At 43.9% G+C, this 18869-nt stretch overlaps 1 protein-coding gene across 1 annotated transcript in view; it reads left to right on the top strand.

The window, feature by feature from the left end:
* ADAMTS6 (ADAM metallopeptidase with thrombospondin type 1 motif 6) overlaps positions 1-18869 on the top strand; it is a 249235-nt gene that overhangs the window by 76332 nt on the left and 154034 nt on the right. The gene's annotated exons all lie outside the window — the stretch shown is intronic.

Genomic DNA, 18869 nt, shown 5'->3' with positions numbered 1-18869 from the left:
TAGGGAGCTATCTACTAAACATATACACAACCACAGATATACACACGCATTTAGTTATTAAGAGGTCCAACCAACCTCCCTACCTTACTCTGGGAGTGACAAGCGGTTGCTGCTGGGATCTCTGTGCTCTTCCTTCACAGCTCACTTGCACGACCAGTAGTGATGCCGATGCCAGGATGACGTCATACCCCGGCTGCCGGCTTACTGCAGGGCGTACACAAGCTCCTATATGGTCCATAAAAATGTTTAATCTCACTGCCTTCCAGTATATATCTGTCCTATCTGTCTGGGGGAATGTGACAACGTGGATGTATATGTAAGTGGGTGAGTATTACGATCAGGAGAAAGGTATATGGCAGGGTGGGACAGTGTGGTGGATACTATGTCAGTGTGTGCCATTGCACACAGTGGATTGAAGGAGGTGACTGCAGGTGAGGTGGTGAGTATATGGTGTTTTATGTCACGGGTGGGAACAATGGGATTGGGTGTTATATGGAAGAGAGGATAGTATGTCAAGGCAGGGCCAGGGTGTATGGCAGGGTGTGTATTATGATACGGTGGAGGTATATAGCAAGGAGGGGATTATGGCAGTGTGGGTATTATATGACATGTTAAAGGGGTATATGCCAGGGAGGATATTATGACAAGGCAGGGGTGTATATGGCGGTGGTGTATATGGCAGAGAGGGCAGGGGTGTTGAAAGAGGGTGTGACAGAGTGACTGAGGGAGGGGGTGACAGAGTGACTGAGGGAGGGGGTGACAGGGAGACTGAGGGAGGGGGTGACAGGGAGACTGAGGGAGGGGGTGACAGGGAGACTGAGGGAGGGGGTGACAGGGAGACTGAGGGAGGGGGTGACAGGGAGACTGAGGGAGGGGGTGACAGGGAGACTGAGGGAGGGGGTGACAGGTGACTGAGGGAGGGGGTGACTGGTGACTGAGGGGGGGTGACTGGTGACTGAGGGGGGGTGACTGGTGACTGAGGGGGGGTGACTGGTGACTGAGGGGGGTGACTGGTGACTGAGGGAGGGGGTGACTGGTGACTGAGGGAGGGGGTGACTGGTGACTGAGGGAGGGGGTGACTGGTGGCAGAGTGAGGGGGTAACAGAGTGACTGAGGGAGGGGGTGACTGGGTGACAGGGTGACTGAGGGAGGGGGTGACAGAGTGACTGAGGAAGGGGGTGACAGGGTGACTGAGGGAGGGGTTGACAGGGTGACTGAGGGAGGGGTTGACAGGGTGACTGAGGGAGGGGTTGACAGGGTGACTGAGGGAGGGGTTGACAGGGTGACTGAGGGAGGGGTTGACAGGGTGACTGAGGGAGGGGGTGACAGGGTGACTGAGGAAGGGGGTGACAGGGTGACTGAGGGAGGGGGTGACAGGGTGACTGAGGGAGGGGGTGACTGGTGACAGAGTGACTGAGGGAGGGGGTGACTGGTGACAGGGTGACTGGGGAGGGGGTGACTGGTGACAGAGTGACAGGGTGACTGAGGGAGGGGGTGACTGGTGACAGGGTGACTGGGGAGGGGGTGACTGGTGACAGAGTGACTGAGGGGGGTGACAGGGTGACTGAGGGTGTGACAGGGTGACTGAGTGGCTATGGGGGGATGACAGGGTGACTGAGGGAGGGGGTGACAGGGTGACTGGTGACAGAGTGACTGAGGGGGGTGACAGGGAGACTGGTGACAGGGTGACTGGTGACAGGGTGACTGAGGGGGGTGACAGGGTGACTGGTGACAGGGTGACTGAGGGGGGTGACAGGGTGAGGGGGTGACAGAGTGACTGAGGGAGGGGGTGACAGGGTGAGGGGGGGGTGACAGGGTGACTGAGTGGGGGGGTGACTGGTGACTGAGGGAGGGGGTGACAGGGTGACTGAGGGAGGGGGTGACAGGGTGACTGAGGGGGTGATTGGTGACAGGGTGACTGAGGGGGGTGACAGGGTGACTGAGGGGGGTGACAGGGTGACTGGTGACAGGGTGACTGAGGGGGGTGACAGGGTGACTGGTGACAGGGTGACTGAGGGGGTGACTGGTGACTGAGGGAGGGGGTGACTGGTGACTGAGGGAGGGGGTGACAGGGTGATTGAGGGAGGGGGTGACAGGGTGACTGAGTGAGGGGGTGACAGGGTGACTGAGGGGGGTGACAGGGTGACTGAGGGGGGGTGACAGGGTGACTGAGGGAGGGGGTGACAGGGTGATTGAGGAGGGTGAGGGGGTGACAGGGTGATTGAGGAGGGTGAGGGGGTGACAGGGTGAGGGGGGTGACAGGGTGTCTGAGGGGGTGATTGGTGACAGGGTGACTGATGACAGGGTAACTGGGGGGGTGACTGATGACAGGGTGACTGAGGGGGGGTGACAGGGTGACTGAGGGGGGTGACAGGGTGACTGAGGGGGTGATTGGTGACAGGGTGGGTGACAGGGTGACTGAGGGAGGGGGTGAGAGGGGGACTGAGGGAGGGGGTGACAGGGTGATTGAGGGGGTGACAGGGTGACTGAGGGGGGGGTGACAGGGTGATTGAGGGGGGTGAGGGGGTGACAGGGTGAGGGGGGGTGACAGGGTGACTGAGGGGGGGGTGAGGGTGAATTTACAATAATAATATTTTCTTACCATGATTCAGGGGCTGTCTCTCTCCATCCCAGCCCAGGCAGTGCAGGAGGTGCAGGCAGAGTGGCCGCAGGGGAGAAACCTGTCAGAATGCACGCTCTGCGCCCCCTGCTGGCACACTCCATAACAGCATCCCTGGTGCTCAGTGATGACTCAGAACACAGGCTGGGAATCCCCTCCCTGTGCTCTGACTCACTCACTGAGCGCCGGAGCCGCGAGGGAGAGGACGACCAGCAGGAGGGACAGAGTGTGGCACCCCCCTACTGGATGGCACCCGGGGCGGACCGCCCCCCCCGCCCCCCCCTTAGTACGCCACTGATCTCAGGCTCAGCATATAGTAGAAAAAGTAATAGTATTTTTGTTTTCCTATCCTTTTAAAAAGGCAGAATGTTTGAGTCTAGGTAAGGCCAAAACAATTGGTTTATTGGGGAGTGCTGTAAGGGACTGTTAGGTAACTCCATCTCTTATTAGGTACTGTGCTCTTCCTTGTTGCTGTGCCTTGAGAATTATCAAGTAAAGTAGAATTGTTTGTTTAGCTAGTGTTACTACTATCACTGATAGTCTAGTAAATTTATGTTCATGGTTTATGACTTTCACCTATCTGATCCTTCCTATCTTTTTATCCCAAATGTTCTCTCCTTTTAGTTTTTCATCTCTAATTAATTACCTCAATAGCCCCATGTCTCCCCACCCATAATAGTGTGTTTTCTTTATTTTCTTTTTTTTTTTTCTAACCTCAGACCTTATATTTCAGACTGGGCCCCTTAAAACAGCATTAACACCCAGCACTCCCAAGCAACCAAGTCCTGCAGAATCTTCTGAGCAGAGGTATCATCTCTGGAAGATTGCCCACCTTACCACCCCATGGTCAACAACTTACTTATAGATAGTGCACATCAGCTGGTTTCCTTAACACACCAATCAAGTCACTAAACCTCTCCTCACCTGAATTAATTCAACACACTGCATCCTTACATTGGCTTAAACACTCATTGATATTTGTGTGTGTTTGTATATATGATCTACATATCTATATAATACACATTTTCTCTAATGTTCTCCCTTCTATTTTTCACTTTAACACTAACTTCTCTGATCTCTAAAATATCCCTATCCTTTCACTCACCTGTCCCTGGAAACACAATCATCATTACTTCCACCTTACTCCCCTCCCCTCTCTATTCATCCCATGCACTTTACACATACCTTTCCAGCCTATCTCCACCAACTCCTCCCAACTCCTCTACATACATACCCTCCTACAAAACCTTCAAATCCTACTCCCACCTTCACTTCCTTTCTATCCTTCTGCTCCTAGCAGCTGGTGATGTCTCTCCAAACCCCGGTCCCCTCTCAACAAACACAGCACATACTAACCCAAGGACCCACACTAATCTCATACCCATCTCATGTTCCTCTAGAATCTCCTTCAATACTGCCCTCTGGAACGCACGCTCTGTTTGCAATATAACTAAATCCACTGCTGTCCATGACTTCTTTATCTCTCGTTCAATAGATTTACTAGCCTTAACAGAAACCTGGCTCTCCCCCTCTGACACTGCCACCCCTGCATCTTTGTCCTTCGGTGGTCTCCAACTTACCCACAACCCAAGAAACTCTGAATGTAAAGGTGGTGGTGTTGGGTTTCTCCTCTCCCCTCACTGCTCTTTTAAACCTCTTCCCACCCCCCCTTCCCTCTCTTTCCCGTCATTTGAAATACACTCAATTCGCCTTTTCAAACCCTTCTCTGCTAACATTGCTGTTATTTACCGTCCCCCTGGTTCCCCTCTTCTCTTCCTTGACCACTTTGCTGCCTGGCTACCCTATTTCCTCTCTTCTAACATTCCATCCCTAATTCTCGGGGACTTCAATATTCCTATAAACCCACCTTTGACCTCTGCAGCCACTAAACTACTTTCAATGACTTCCTCCCTCGGGCTATCGCAGTGGGCAAATTCTCCCACCCATGTAGCTGGCAATACCCTTGACCTAATCTTCACTTATGCATGTACAGTAACTAATATCTGCAACACTCCATATCCACTCTCTGATCACCACCTCTTATCATTTGCTCTTGCATACCCCCTCATCCAACAACCTCAGCCTAACCCACCTCAACTCAGGAGGGACCTTAATTCTCTTGATCTCCAACAGTTGTCAGCTGACATTGATTCACAACTGCTGTCCATCCCTTCCCTCTCCTGTCCTTCACTGACCATCTCCATATATAACTCTACTCTTACATCTGCCTTGAACACTGCAGCGCCACTCCAAACAAGCACCTCGAGGAGGACCCGCCCCCAACCATGGCATACTAAATCAACGCGCTACCTGCAAAGATGCTCCCGTTGTGCTGAACGCTCCTGGAGGAAGTCTCATACCCAATCAGACTTTCTCCATTATAGATTCATATTGTGTTCATACAGTGCAGCCCTTGCCCTTGCCAAACAGTCCTATTTTTCCTCTCTCATTAGTTCATGTTCCCGCAACCCCAGGCGTCTCTTTGACACCTTTAATTCTCTTCTTCGCCCTGCTGTGGCCACCCCCAAAACTAACCTTACTTCGGATAACTTTGCATGTTACTTCACTGACAAGATTGAACAGCTAAGGAAAGAATTCTCCCCTCCTTGACTTTCTGTTTCTCAATCACACATAGATCATGCCTTTCCTACCCTTCAGACATTCTCCCCAGCTACTGTTGGCTGCTCTTCTTTGCTCCTCTCGCCCCACCACTTGCCCGCTCGATCCTGTCCCATCTCACCTTATCAGATCTCTCTCCACTTGTCTCGTGCCTTCTCTAACACACATCTTCAACTGCTCGCTCTCTTCTGGCATTGTCCCTGCTGACCTTAAACATGCCACTGTAGTACCTATACTAAAAAAACCATCCCTCAACCCATCCACCCTCTCTAACTACCGTCCCATATCCCTGCTCCCTTTTTCCTCAAAGCTTCTGGAAAGACTTGTCTTTACCCGTGTGTCTCATTTCCTCAATTCCAACTCTCTCCTTGACCCCCTTCAATCTGGCTTCCGCCCTCTCCACTCTACAGAGACTGCCCTTATCAAAGTCACTAACGACCTAATCGCAGCTAAATCCAAAGGCCACTACTCCATACTAATTCTTCTTGACCTCTCAGCGGCCTTTGACACAGTTGGTCATGCTCTCCTTCTTCAAACTCTTCAATCGCTTGGTCTCTGTGACTCTGTCCTCTCGTGGTTTTCCTCTTATCTCTCCCAACGCTCATTCAGTGTCTCCTTTTCTAATGATACCTCCTCCCCTCGCCCTGTCTCGGTTGGAGTCCCCCAAGGCTCTGTCCTTGGTCCCCTTCTATTTTCTCTTTATACTGCCTCTCTTGGCAAACTTATTACCTCTTTTGGATTCCACTACCACCTGTACGCTGATGACACCCAGCTATATCTCTCCTCCCCGGACCTCTCCCCTGCCGTCCTGCAACGTGTCACTGCTTGCCTTTCTTCCATCTCTGACTGGATGTCCTCCCGCTTTCTGAAACTCAATCTCTCAAAAACTGAGCTCCTTGTCTTTCCTCCTCCTAATACTGATCCTCCTCTTTCGCTCTCCCTTCAAGTTTGTGGTACCAACATCAGTCCATCCTTGCAAGCGCGCTGTCTTGGCGTCATACTTGACTCTGGTCTCACTTTTGAGCCCCACATCCAGCATGTTGCCAAATCCTGTAGATTCAATCTTAAAAACATAGCCCGCATCCGCCCCTTTCTTGCACCAGATACTACCAAGGAGCTTGTCCATGCTCTAGTAATTTCCCGCATGGATTACTGTAACCCTCTCCTGATTGGTCTTCCCAAAAGCCGTAATGCACCCCTACAGTCCGTAATGAACGCTGCTGCTAGACTGATTTTCCTCTCTAGTCGTTTCTCTCACACCTCACCCCTCTGCCAGTCCTTACATTGGCTTCCTGTATGCTATAGGAGTCAATTCAAGGTACTAACTCACACCTATAAAGCACTGAACAACTCTAGCCCCTCTTATATCTCCTCACAGATCCATAGGTATGTCCCTTCTCGGTCTCTCCGCTCTGCCCGTGACCACCTCCTGTCCATTGTCCGCACTCGTACGGCCAACTCGCGCTTGCAGGACTTCTCGCGGGCGGCTCCCTTCCTATGGAATAGCCTGCCTACCGCCATCAGACTCTCCCCTAGTCTTGCATCTTTTAAGAAGTGCCTTAAAACCCATCTCTTTAGGAAAGCTTATGGCCTCCAAGACTAACCAATACCTCACATACCTGTCTCTTGCCCTCTCCTAAAGGGCAGTCCACCTTATTTGATTGCAAATTCCTGTCCTAATGTGTTTTACACCCCACCTCCTATAGAATGTAAGCTCGATCGAGCAGGGTCCTCTTCAACCTATTGTTCCTGTAAGTTTATTTGTAATTGTCCTATTTATAGTTAAATCCCCTCTCATAATATTGTAAAGCGCTACGGAATCTGTTGGCGCTATATAAATTGCAATAATAATAATAATAATAATAATAATAGAATTACTTTAATTTTGCAGTGGATTTTTTATACTGTGGCGGATCATGTACTCTTTTTTTGGGAGAATCCAAAAACCTTTTATTAAAGGTTGTATATTGCCCTAATTGTAATGCGTTATCAAGACAATGCATTAAAACACAAAAACAATTAATATAATAAACATAGGAGACACTGATTTTTGAAATTCCTTCCTTTGCTGCAAATCCCCAGGATTTGAAACTTCTGAATAGATCTCTCTGAATCAGGAAGTAGCTAAGCAAATCCAAGGACTTAACATATCTTTTATTGGTAAGTTGTCTACTAAAAGCTGCTTACCTGGAATTTAGCTAAAGTCACAAAAACCAACCAACCAAACAAACAAACAAACAAACAAACAACCCCCAAACACAAATGAAAGTTTGTTTTGAGAGGATGAGGGCTGAAGGGGGGGTTGTGGTTGACCGGACAACTGATGACCATAACCTTTGATTTCTGGAGAACATTGTGTTCTCTTGGACATTTTCTATTTTTTTTAAATGTAGTATCTATTAAGGACAAAATAAATCCAATAAGAAATACTGACAAACACAAGAGGTGAATAGAAAACTAAACACATTTTCCTTTTCAATTTTTAAGAACTGACGAAAAATGAGGAGAGACAAAAGGGGGAATGTTAAGAGTTATTTGGATTCCTGTGATGGAAAGATCTTATTGCATCGTACAATTTTTCCAGGTTTGAAAGTACTATGTAATGTTCTAAATGGGTTGATTTTGGAGTTACACTGCAATGTGGTGGGGCAGGCTGTTCCTTACCTTTGACAGCCAGCATTCGGGCAATTGCACAAATGTGGTGGGTCAATCGTAAGGGGTTTTTAATCAGTTGGGATTCAAGAAGTGTTGAGCGGAGCCACAACTGCTTTACGATTATCAATTTCTTGACTTTAAAAAAAAAAAAAAATCCTACGTGTTTTGATGGTTACATCTGTTTTCAGTTGCTTATCTATATATCACCACTATGTACTTGGAAACCAGAGACTGAATGTACCTTTCCTGGTTAAACACTTTGTTATTATTATTATATGTGCAAGACATCTAATTCTTGTTGCTTATTTCTTTTCCCATATCTTGTAGTCACAACAAGTAATTACAATACTGTATTTGTGACAATCTAATTAACAACTTGTTAAAATAACATTATGACTGCTTAAAGACAATGTACCATCAACATAAATATGCTGACATTATAATAAATTTGTTGACATACGGGGAAGGAGTTGACCCCAGTCTCTTAAAACATAAATATATTACAGTCAACTGTGAAATAATACCGTAACCTTTACATTTGTGTTACACGTTTTCTAGTTCAGCTGCTGTTACTGGAAGAATGTTGGGCCATCAATGCCAATTCTTAGCTTCTTTATTTGGAATTTCATGCATACTGGACATCCGGGATGTCATTTTAATAGATGGACCCTAAACAAATCATTGCGTCTCTTTTAATTATTAAGTATTCTGATCCAACAGCTAAAACAGGCTATTAAGGCATGCCGAGCAATCCAGACAGGCTGAAATCACCGAGTCACAGGGTCTTTCAACACAATGATTTACCACATTCTTTTTTTCATGTATTGAGATAAATATTTCAGCCACAGTTCGTTGTACATTGAACATGTGTACATTGACCCTATACATTTGAATGTAATTCTATGGAGACAATACATTTTCCAGAATGAGGAAATAGCTAAGGGCAAAAAATCTCATTGTACTATGTGTTAGAGAATTCGGATCTCCATACAGTTGTTTTATAACCAGTGAAATTAATTCCTATTAACTTGTTTTATGAAGTTTGCCACCGCCCTTACAGTGATGGAGATAGCATGCCTGGAGGCTTCAGTAATACCTCAAACTTTAGACTGGAAGCGTTTTTGTTAAGATGAAAATAGTAGTGCTTTGTAGTATAACTCACGATATCGAGAATTAGAGTTTCTCAAATATACAACCTTCACAGTGCCTTCACATATAGTGGAATTGCAACTTCTAGACACTTCAGAATACCACTGAACTGGTTACTGGTTCAGTGTACAGTACCAATAAAATATTTATTTGAAAAAAGCTGGAATATGACATTTTCCCATTAATGATAGCGAGCACTCTCAGATATTAGTAAGAAGAACCTCAGCCCTTTGGGATTGCCAGCATCACCAACCACACCCATCTGTCAATGAGTTGAATTATATCAGTATTTGTTTTAGATCATGGAATGCAAGTGGAATGTAACATTTCCCCCAAAACTTAATTAGGAATTGTTTATTAATTTTGAAATAAAGAAAATAGACAATTCTGCAGAAAGGTTTGGAGTATTGGAATATTGGAATTAGTATTCTTATAATTCTCTTACTTTTTAAGCCCGTCTGTCTCAGCATCATTCCTTTTTTCTTTTTTTTTTTTTGCTTTTGTTGCCAGCACGCTTAAATTTGTTTATTCATTCATGTTTTGGCAGATGTAAATGTTTTAAGAGCTAAACGTGTGCTCTCTCTTGCCAAGAAAGCTACTAAGTGACTAGTGCATTTGGCAGGGAGCCCCTGCGTTCCTTTTCTGAAGATTACAACATTTTTGACTTGGTTGGGAAATCGAGTAAATGTTAACAGTTTTCAACATGAAGTTTTTAGTGTTTCCATTGCTGGAATAGAGGGATATTTAAACGTAATCAATGAAACTAGTCAAAATGTTATAGGAAAAGGCTGGGACTGGAGCGTACTCTAACATTTGTTGGTGGTGGTATTGTTCTTTATCAGTGACTATTGAAGACTCAAATCTCATTGTATTTTTATAGTGGAGATCCACTGTCCATGTTCCTTGCACAAAGTTGCTTCAAAGTGCCGCAATTTGAAGAAGTAAAAATGCTGTAGCTGTATGTCTGTATTGTCGGTTCTAGATGTGAGAGGAGGGGGCTATGCTTCTTCTGAAGACTGTATGCAATATTTGTTTGGTTTGCACATGCTTCTCTATTTTGCTCTGGTCTTAGAACCCAAACCATGGCTGTATTCATTTGCGGTTGTCATCATGTGCAAATCGTTATTATTATTATTTTATTATTTATATAGCGCCAGCAAATTCCGTAGTGCTCTACAATGGGTGGACTAACAGACACGTAATTGTAACCAGACAAATGGACGCACAGGAACAGAGGTTGAGTGCTTTGCTCAATGAGTTTCAAATGTTATGCACATCTCCATTTACAAAGCTATAAACTGTGGCTGTACTAATAATAATAACAATAATTAATAATTAATAAGATCCGAATAATAAAACTAGTTCTAGGGGGTAGTTTTTGGAATAAGATCAATTCCCCTCCCCCACAGACTTGGCTGAATCTCTTCTTGGTCTGGGAGGGGATCCCTGCTGCTTACGGGTCCAAATACATCAACCACAAGAATTGGTTGAGTACTTTTTGTTACCTTTTTTCCATTAATATTTTTACATATTCATTTTTTTGTTTCATGCGTTTTCTGTATAATGCATATTAAATGTGGTCACGCATAGCATATAGGGTTTTTTATACTAAATCTTACCCAGTATATTTTATACAGGTAGTTTTAAACAAACAAAAAAGTTGAGCACTCCTTCGTAAAGGAACAATCCAAACACAATAACCAATACAACCCACCTCTAGCTGTTATGGTACCAGTAGTGCCCCAGTGATCTCCCAAGTTAAGTAGCTAAGCCATTTGAGATCAACTTACCTGGGATCAACTGAGTGCCCGCCTCCACCATCTCTCCAACCAAGAGGCTCCTTCACAGAGCTAAGCACCTTAGAGCGCCTTCAGAAAAATGCCAAGTGAACATTTAGTTAAATATTCATACAATAGGTTGAACGATGAGACATTAGAAGAAAAACACACAAAACAAAAGATGATCCTAATTTAATTAAGAATAGTACTATGAGGAAAAAGGGCAGATTTCAGTTATTGATACAAAAATATTTGAACTTTTGCCACTAATTGTTTTACTCCGCATCTCATTATTTCTACAATTTAAATTTCAATGAAAAATGAACATGCAGCAGGAGGTTGTGATTTGCAATTAAATATGACATGGAAACATTGCATATATAATAAAAAGTATTATCCATGTCATTATATTTCCTTACATTACGCAGTAGACTAGGAAGCCCTGAGGCATCATGTTATAATAATAATAATATATGAACAAAATCTGTTTAGGTGTATTGTAACTTGATACTAAAATTAGTTTCTTCTGATAGTATATAAATGTTTAGTTACTATATTTGTTGTCTGTGTAAATATTCCTCTTTGGTTAAGGACCCATCAACACGGAATATATTATTTGCTGTGAGGAACATAATTTGAATTTATTTCAAATACTTTAAACTAATTTGCAACATATTCTGCAGTGCTGTACAGTGGGCGAGCCCATTACTGCTCTTTTGTGTTCTTCTAGTCTCCTTGATGGGGAACATAAGTGATGGCCCAGAACAAGTGTTGCATTTCATTCTCAAGTGTCTGTAGGCACAGAACTCACAGATGCTTTTCTTTACCATGCCTCCCAACTCTTCCAATATCATCAAGACCGATCCGAATTTCGGGTCCTGTCCCGCCATCCCATCTTTGTTCTCTGGTGTCCTGGTTTTGGGGACACCAGGGAAATGTCCACAAAAAGTATAGTGCAAATGCATAATTAGCCACATTCAGGCACTAGGACCCTGTAGAGAGCACTGAGTGATCTCTACATGGTCTGCTCTCAGTAGGCTGGCCAGCATGATTGGCAAGCAGCCTGGAGTGCATTCATATTAGCATGATCAGGCGGTAGTTTGGATTCCCTCACGCCCCCCTTTCTGGTCAGGTCTGCCCCCTTTAAGCAGAGCCAGTGACAAGTTCATGTCACTGGACCACCACCTTTACTCTCCTCAAATCAGCATCCTGCAAAGCTCTCATTTATAGATAGAAACCAGTCATTGCAAGCATAAATAAAGCCAACTCCTTGTGCAGCTATAAACTTGACATTACATGCAAAAATCAAACCTTCTTCATGTGCAACTAAAAAGAGGACAATGCAAGCATACCTAAAACCATCTCGTAATAAGGATATGAACTGAATATTGCAGATATATAAACCCCTGTGCATATTAACTGTAAGCTCGTCCGAGCAGGGTCTTCATCTACCTATTGTTCCTGTAACATTTTTTTTTTTTAATTCTTTATTTTATTGTGTTTGTGAGAAACAAAGAAGCATGCAATGCCACAACAGCAGTTGCTCACCTGTCAATTCAACATTTGTAAACAAGTGTAAACAAGTGTTAGGCATACATTTACGGTGCACATGTTATATTAGAAAGTATAATAGTCTCAAGAGAGGTCTCTGTGTCAGCCATATAAGAAGATAGATTCGGTACTAGACAGATTGAAAATGCTGACATAAGGAGTGAGAGTCGTGTTAGTACAGGCTTAAGTGGGACAATTCCCGTACTATAAATGATATAGAGACTTTAATCAGGCTGTTAGTGTGGAACACGCCAGGCACATAGAGTAATTACTCAGGTGAGAAAAACACATTACAAGTGCTGGCTCTTAGAAGGTACACAAGCAAGGTAAACTATGGTCAGTGCTTAAGCTAAGTGTACTGAATGAGATCAGCTAATCACTTAAAATAAGAGTACTAAGCTGGGGTGAGTCCACTAAGGTAAAGTGTATGTAGGCTCTAAAAGCTGTGAGAGGCATCATGTGTACTTCCAAGCTTAGTTAAGCACACAGATTTGTAAGGGTGTGTTTCAGCATGTCTACCATGTGAGTGTCATGAGAGAGACATCATATCATAAAACCATACAGGCTATGCTGGGAATGTCCGTGCAGTCGCCTGGAGTTTCAAGCTTTGGGCCCTTGGTGTGGCAGTTGCGAACAAGGGAATCCGCGTGTCTATGGTAGGGAAATGTGGGTACCATGGTCAAAGTTCCAGGGACACGGAAGTACAAGCTTGCATGCGTCTCGTTCATCCAATTCCCTCTGGTGGTATACAGTTAGGGCTCATCCGCTGGTCTCGGGGGTTTGCGTCTGGGTGATGATGGTGGAAGAGGTTCAATGGGTACCGCCCGGGATCCCTCGGCAACACCCAGAGGGTCCTCTTCGCTTGCCTTGGTTGTAGGCTGGATTTGGCAGGGTGGTTGTTTGCAGTGAGGTGTCTCAAATCGGAAGGGTCGTTCGCGCTGGTTTGCAGGCGGCAGGGAGCGTCATCTTCTTTGGCGCCACTTTTGGGCTCTGGTTGCTGGGGGAAGTGTGTGCCTGCGTTGGGAACGTGCCGGCAATACCGTGGGAATGCAGTTAGCAGGTTTGTTTGCCTGGGCTTGCTGCTCCCTAGATGCCATCCTCTTCCAGAACTCAGCAATTAGATCGTCTAGCTTGGACATGAAGTCAGGCTTCTCTGCAGTTCAAGCACACGTTGCGGCGGCCATTTTACAGGATTTCGCGTCTTCCCGCTGCTCACAGAGCTCCGACTTTGGGTGCTTAGCATGGGGGGTATCCTCTCAGGATTTGAACGGGATAACCCCCACCGGTCTGGGGGGGGAACAGGGTGTCGTGGGTCTGCACCTCCGAGGTAGGGACGGGGAGAGCGTCCGCCTCTCCCCAGTTCCATCATCTTTGGGCCGCGTCTAGCTAACTTGGACTCCCGGCCTCCGCAATACTTGAATAAGGTATCAGGCTTGTCACCAGGTCACCCTTAATTTAAGTAGTGCTCCCTGGTTTAGTTTTTGTCTCAAGTTTGGCGAGTATCGGCAGTAAAACGGCATGTAAAACAGGAGTCCAGCTTTCATGCGACCGTTCAGCTTGCTGGCTTGGCCCTGTCCCCTATAACATTTTTTAATTGTCTCATTTGTTGTTTAATTTCCCCCTTTATAATATTGTTAAGAGCTGCGGAAAAAGTTGGCACTATATAAATACCAATAATAATAATAATCTAGAAAACATCTATTAACATCCATTAATTACGAACATAGACAAGGCCACGTTAAAATGCACATACATTCATATAGTGCAAGTGTAATATCATTTAGGATGTGTGGTGTTGTATATATGCATATATTTGTTTGTCTCTTATTCTGTGCCTCCCAGCCCATTATTATTTTTCTTTTGTAAGACAAGGTTTGTCTTATTTCTGCTTAGCGACAAGTTCATAGTTCCATCTAATATTCTCTTTCAAAGATATATGGCACATGACAACTATGGCTGAGTCCCTGACTAAGGTCTTTCACAGTTGCCTGCTGAATTTGGACCAGAGCACAACTGTATGGGAGTGAGAAGAGGCATGTTTTTAACAGGGCCTCAAAGGTCAAAGTAGTCATTTTCGGACTTTACACCTACTTCTTTCCTTTTGTGCTTTGTCATTTGATGAAGCTGGATGTTTAGGAGAACAAAAAGGTCAGGCAGGATTCCTTTGAGTAGAGGTCATAAAACCTACCCTTTTTTTCACATTTTTCCCTTTTTTTTCCCTTTTAATGAGTGTGCAGGAAACAAAGGACTTTAGGCATTTTCAGACTGTTTATAAAAACGAGTTAATACAGAGCCCTTAAAAGTTCATATTAGTTCAGTTTCCACAGTTTTTCAGCAGTGGATGGATTTATTGTAAAATGTGACTCATATGATTCTGTGCACATTGACTTTACAGATTTGTCGGAGCATATTTGTTACCGGATCTGTAGAACAGAATAACAGAAGGTGTTTTTCTGCATTAAGTAGGGTTTATGGTTTTGTGACTATTCCTTAAAACACTTTGTAGAAACTGATCACTGCTTTGTGTTTTGGATAGTAACAGAAGCCTGGCATTTAAAGGATTTTTCCAGAAGCAGTGGGGTTTATTCAGAAAAACTGTGGAGAGCTGACAAAGGTACTTTATATCAGCCATAGAAGTCAGTCAGGAACATTTGATGGATCTGGCTATTGTAGCCTAAATTTTCAATTCTCTTGGTAAATTCTACACAAACCCCAGCTTACAGTAGTTAATAACTACAACAGTTCTTTTTTTTCATTTTCAAAAAAATAAAATAAAAATAAAAAGTTGGTTCATTACCATTTTGGCCATATCAAGGCAAGTGTGCTTGAAAGATAAAGGCCGCTTATAATAAGTGTTATGCTATTGTAGACCATGACATTATGGTTAAATGTTGACATTAGGTTAACATAATTAAAGGACCACTCCGAGTGCTGTAGCAACAAACGCCCACTGTAGTGGTTATAGTGCCTGGATTGCCCTAGCGCCCCCTCGATTGTGAAGAATCAAACCCTTTTTTGAATGGTTCGATTTCTTATCTGGGGTCTGCTAAGGTCCACTTCTTAAAAGCAGGATGTTCCTCAGTGAGAACTTCTGTTAACTCTCCTGAGCTAAGCCCTGCCCCAGTATGACTTCTTATAATATGGCTACAGTGGTTGTGGTGCTTGGAGTGTTCCTTTTAGATACGACTATAAAAATACTCTGATATGTTTATTTGTACTCAAATTTCTAATGATTTATTACCTGTCAAATCTATATCGTTGTTTATTGTAGAAAAATATATATATATATATATATATACATGCATAAAGTCCTAAATTAAAATGGGCAAACAAGCAATTTTTTTCAGTTTTACCAAATTGCCACCCTTAAGTCTTCAGTCAAGCAAGACAATTCTATAACGTGGAAACATTTTGCCCTATAACCTATGGAATGAGCATAAGCTGTTATGGTACGTAGAGTGTTCTTTTAATTTTAGCCTCCATCAGCAAACCTACTACAATGGTATCATATGTGTACAACAGACACAGGGATAGCTGTGGGAGTTAATAAATCCATGCAAAACTAATAATAGGAAAAGCTATTTTTGTAACATACATTATATTATACTGTACATACCCTCCTTTTGGCTAAAATTGCTGCTTTTTGGTTTTGTATTTCTTTTTTGAGTCCAGCAAATAAAATAGAATGAATATTTTATTTTTGGACAAGAGTGCTGTTGTGGTGTACCGCATTCTGTTTTACCAGGCAGACAGTGGATTTTGGGCAGGGAAAAGAAAACTGGTTGCTTTCTCTATTGTTGAAAATATGTTGTTGCGTGCAGTGCCTACTATATTATTAAATGGACGACGTGTGGTGAAAGCAACCATTACATTGCTGCTGACAGAACGTTAAATATGTTTACCGCCTTTAGCTTTGGAACAGGACAAGATTAGTTACAAGCTGTTGAAGAAGAGCAAATAAAACCACTGAGTTTTGCTATAAACATATAAAAATATGTTTATATATATTTATATATCTGTATGGAAACCATTATGACATATTATGAACTTTTTATAAATATTATTATTATTATTGTGATATTTATAGAGCGCCGTCAAATTCCGCAGCGCTTTACAATGGGTAGACGAACAGACATGTAGTTGTAACCAGACAAGTTGGACACACAGGAACAGAGGGGTTGAGGGCCCTGCTCAATGAGCTTACATGCTAGAGGGAGTGGGGTAAAGTGACACAAAAGGTAAGGATAGTATTAGACTAGAGACAGTTGCAGAAGAGGAATCAGTTTGGAGCTATTAACAGTTTAATTGATACGCTTTTATGAAGAAGTGGGTTTTTAACGATTTTTTGAAGGAGTGGAGACTGGGTGAGCATCTGACGGAGGAGGGAAGCGAGTTCCACAGGAACAGTGCAGCCCTCGAGAAATCTTGAAGGCGAGCAACAGAGGTGGGAGTATGGACAGAAGATAGATGTAAGTCTTCAGCAGATCATAAGGGCCTAGACGGGCATACTTGTGTATAAGGGAGGATAGATAGGTGGGAGCATCATTATCACACACACACACACAAAAACAGCACTCTAGGGACTTCTAGACAAAAACCACCAATAAGCACTTTATTTATCTTGCAGTGCAGTTTTTGAAAGTGGATTATTTGCTTAACGCTGTACCAGGTCCTAAGCTAAAAAGAAGTCCTCGAGTACAAGATTTTGTGGGTTTTGTATACACACTCACCCACTGCTAGTGTTCAAACGTTCAGGGTCACTTAGAAATGTTCTTGGTTTCAAGAAAAAATAAAAAAGCAGATTTTTTTTTTGTCCATTAAAATAACTTAATAAAATAATTTAATAATAATCAAATACGTCAACATAAATACAGTGTAAATGTAGACATTATTAATGTTGTAAATAACTACCGTAGATGGAAAGGGCTGATTTTTAATGGAACATCTATATAGGACTACAGAGGCCCATTATCAGCAACCATCTATCCTGTGTTTCAATGGCACGTTGTGTTTGGTAATCCAAGTTTATTATTTAAAAAGGCTAATTGATCACTAGAAAACACTTTTGCAATTATCTAAGCACAGTTGAAAACGGTTGTGCTGATTAAAGAAGCAATAAAAGTGTCCTTTATTTGACCAGTTGAATATTTGATACATCAGCAATTCTGGGCTCATATGGCCAGAAACAAAGAAATGTCTTCTGAAACTCATCAGTCTATTCTTGATCTGAGAAATTAAGGCTATTCCATGTAAAACAAATGTCAAGATCTCATAGAACACTGTGTACTAGTGTCTTCACAGAAGAGCATAAACTGTCTCTAACAAGAAAGAGAGGAGTGGGTTGCCCCAGTGCACAAGTGAGCAAGATAATAAATACATTAGAGCAAGCATGTCAAACTCGCGGCCCACAATGGACCTCCTTGCGGTCCGGCGAGCCGCGAGTACATGCTGGTGTAAAAGCAGAGTAGGCACCTGCTCTCTCCACATTGCAGGTGCCTACTCTGCTATTATTTACCCAGCCGGAGGAGAGGAAGCAGGACACCGGCGGCATTGAGGGAGCTCAGTGTTTCTGCTCCTCACTGCTCCCTCGCGCCGTCTGTAGTGATGCCAGGCGCCGTTAGCAGTGAGGAGCAGGAACACTGAGCTCCAGATAGAAGATACCACTGGACCCCAGGGAATGATGTGAGTGAGTGAGTGTGTGTGTTTGTCTGTCTGTCAGTGTGTGTGTGTCTGTCAGTGAGTGTATGTCAGTGTGTGTATGTCTGTCAGTGAGTGTGTCTTTCAGTGAATGTATGTCTGTCAGTGAGTGTGTCTGTCACACTGAGAGACACTCACTGACAGACATACATTCACTGACAGACACACACACTGAAAGACATACACTCACTGACAGACAGACACACACTCACTGACAGACACACTCACTGACAGACAGACACACACACACACACTGACAGACATACACACACTGTCTGTCAGTGAGTGTGTCTGTCAGTGAGTGTGTCTGTCTGTCAGTGAGTGTATGTCTGTCTGTCAGTGAGAGTGTCTGTCAGTGAGTGTGTCTGTCAGTGAGTGTGTCTGTCAGTGAGTGTGTGTCTGTCTGTCAGTGAGTGTATGTCTGTCAGTGTGTGTGTCTGTCAGTGAGTGTCTGTCAGTGAGTGTCTGTCAGTGAATGTATGTCTGTCAGTGAGTGTGTCTGTCAGTGAATGTGTATGTCTGTGTGTCTGTATGTCAGTGAGTGTGTGTGTATGTCTGTGTGTCTGTCTGTGTGTGTGTGTCTGTCAGTGAGTGTGTCTGTCAGTGAGTATATCTGTCAGTGAGTATGTCTGTCAGTGTGTGTGTCTGTCTGTCAGTGAGTGTGTCTGTCAGTGTCTGTGTATATCTGTCTGTGTGTTTGTCAGTGAGTGTGTCTGTCTGTCAGTGAGTGTGTGTGTCTCAGTCAGTGTGTGTGTATATCTGTCTGTGTGTTTGTCAGTGAGTGTGTCGGTCAGTGTTTT

Source organism: Pelobates fuscus, chromosome 5 (genome assembly GCF_036172605.1).
Source record: "Pelobates fuscus isolate aPelFus1 chromosome 5, aPelFus1.pri, whole genome shotgun sequence".
Classification (NCBI taxonomy): Eukaryota; Metazoa; Chordata; class Amphibia; order Anura; family Pelobatidae; genus Pelobates; species Pelobates fuscus.
Note: the sequence above shows the minus strand (reverse complement) of the source record. Positions and strands in the feature narration are given on the sequence as shown.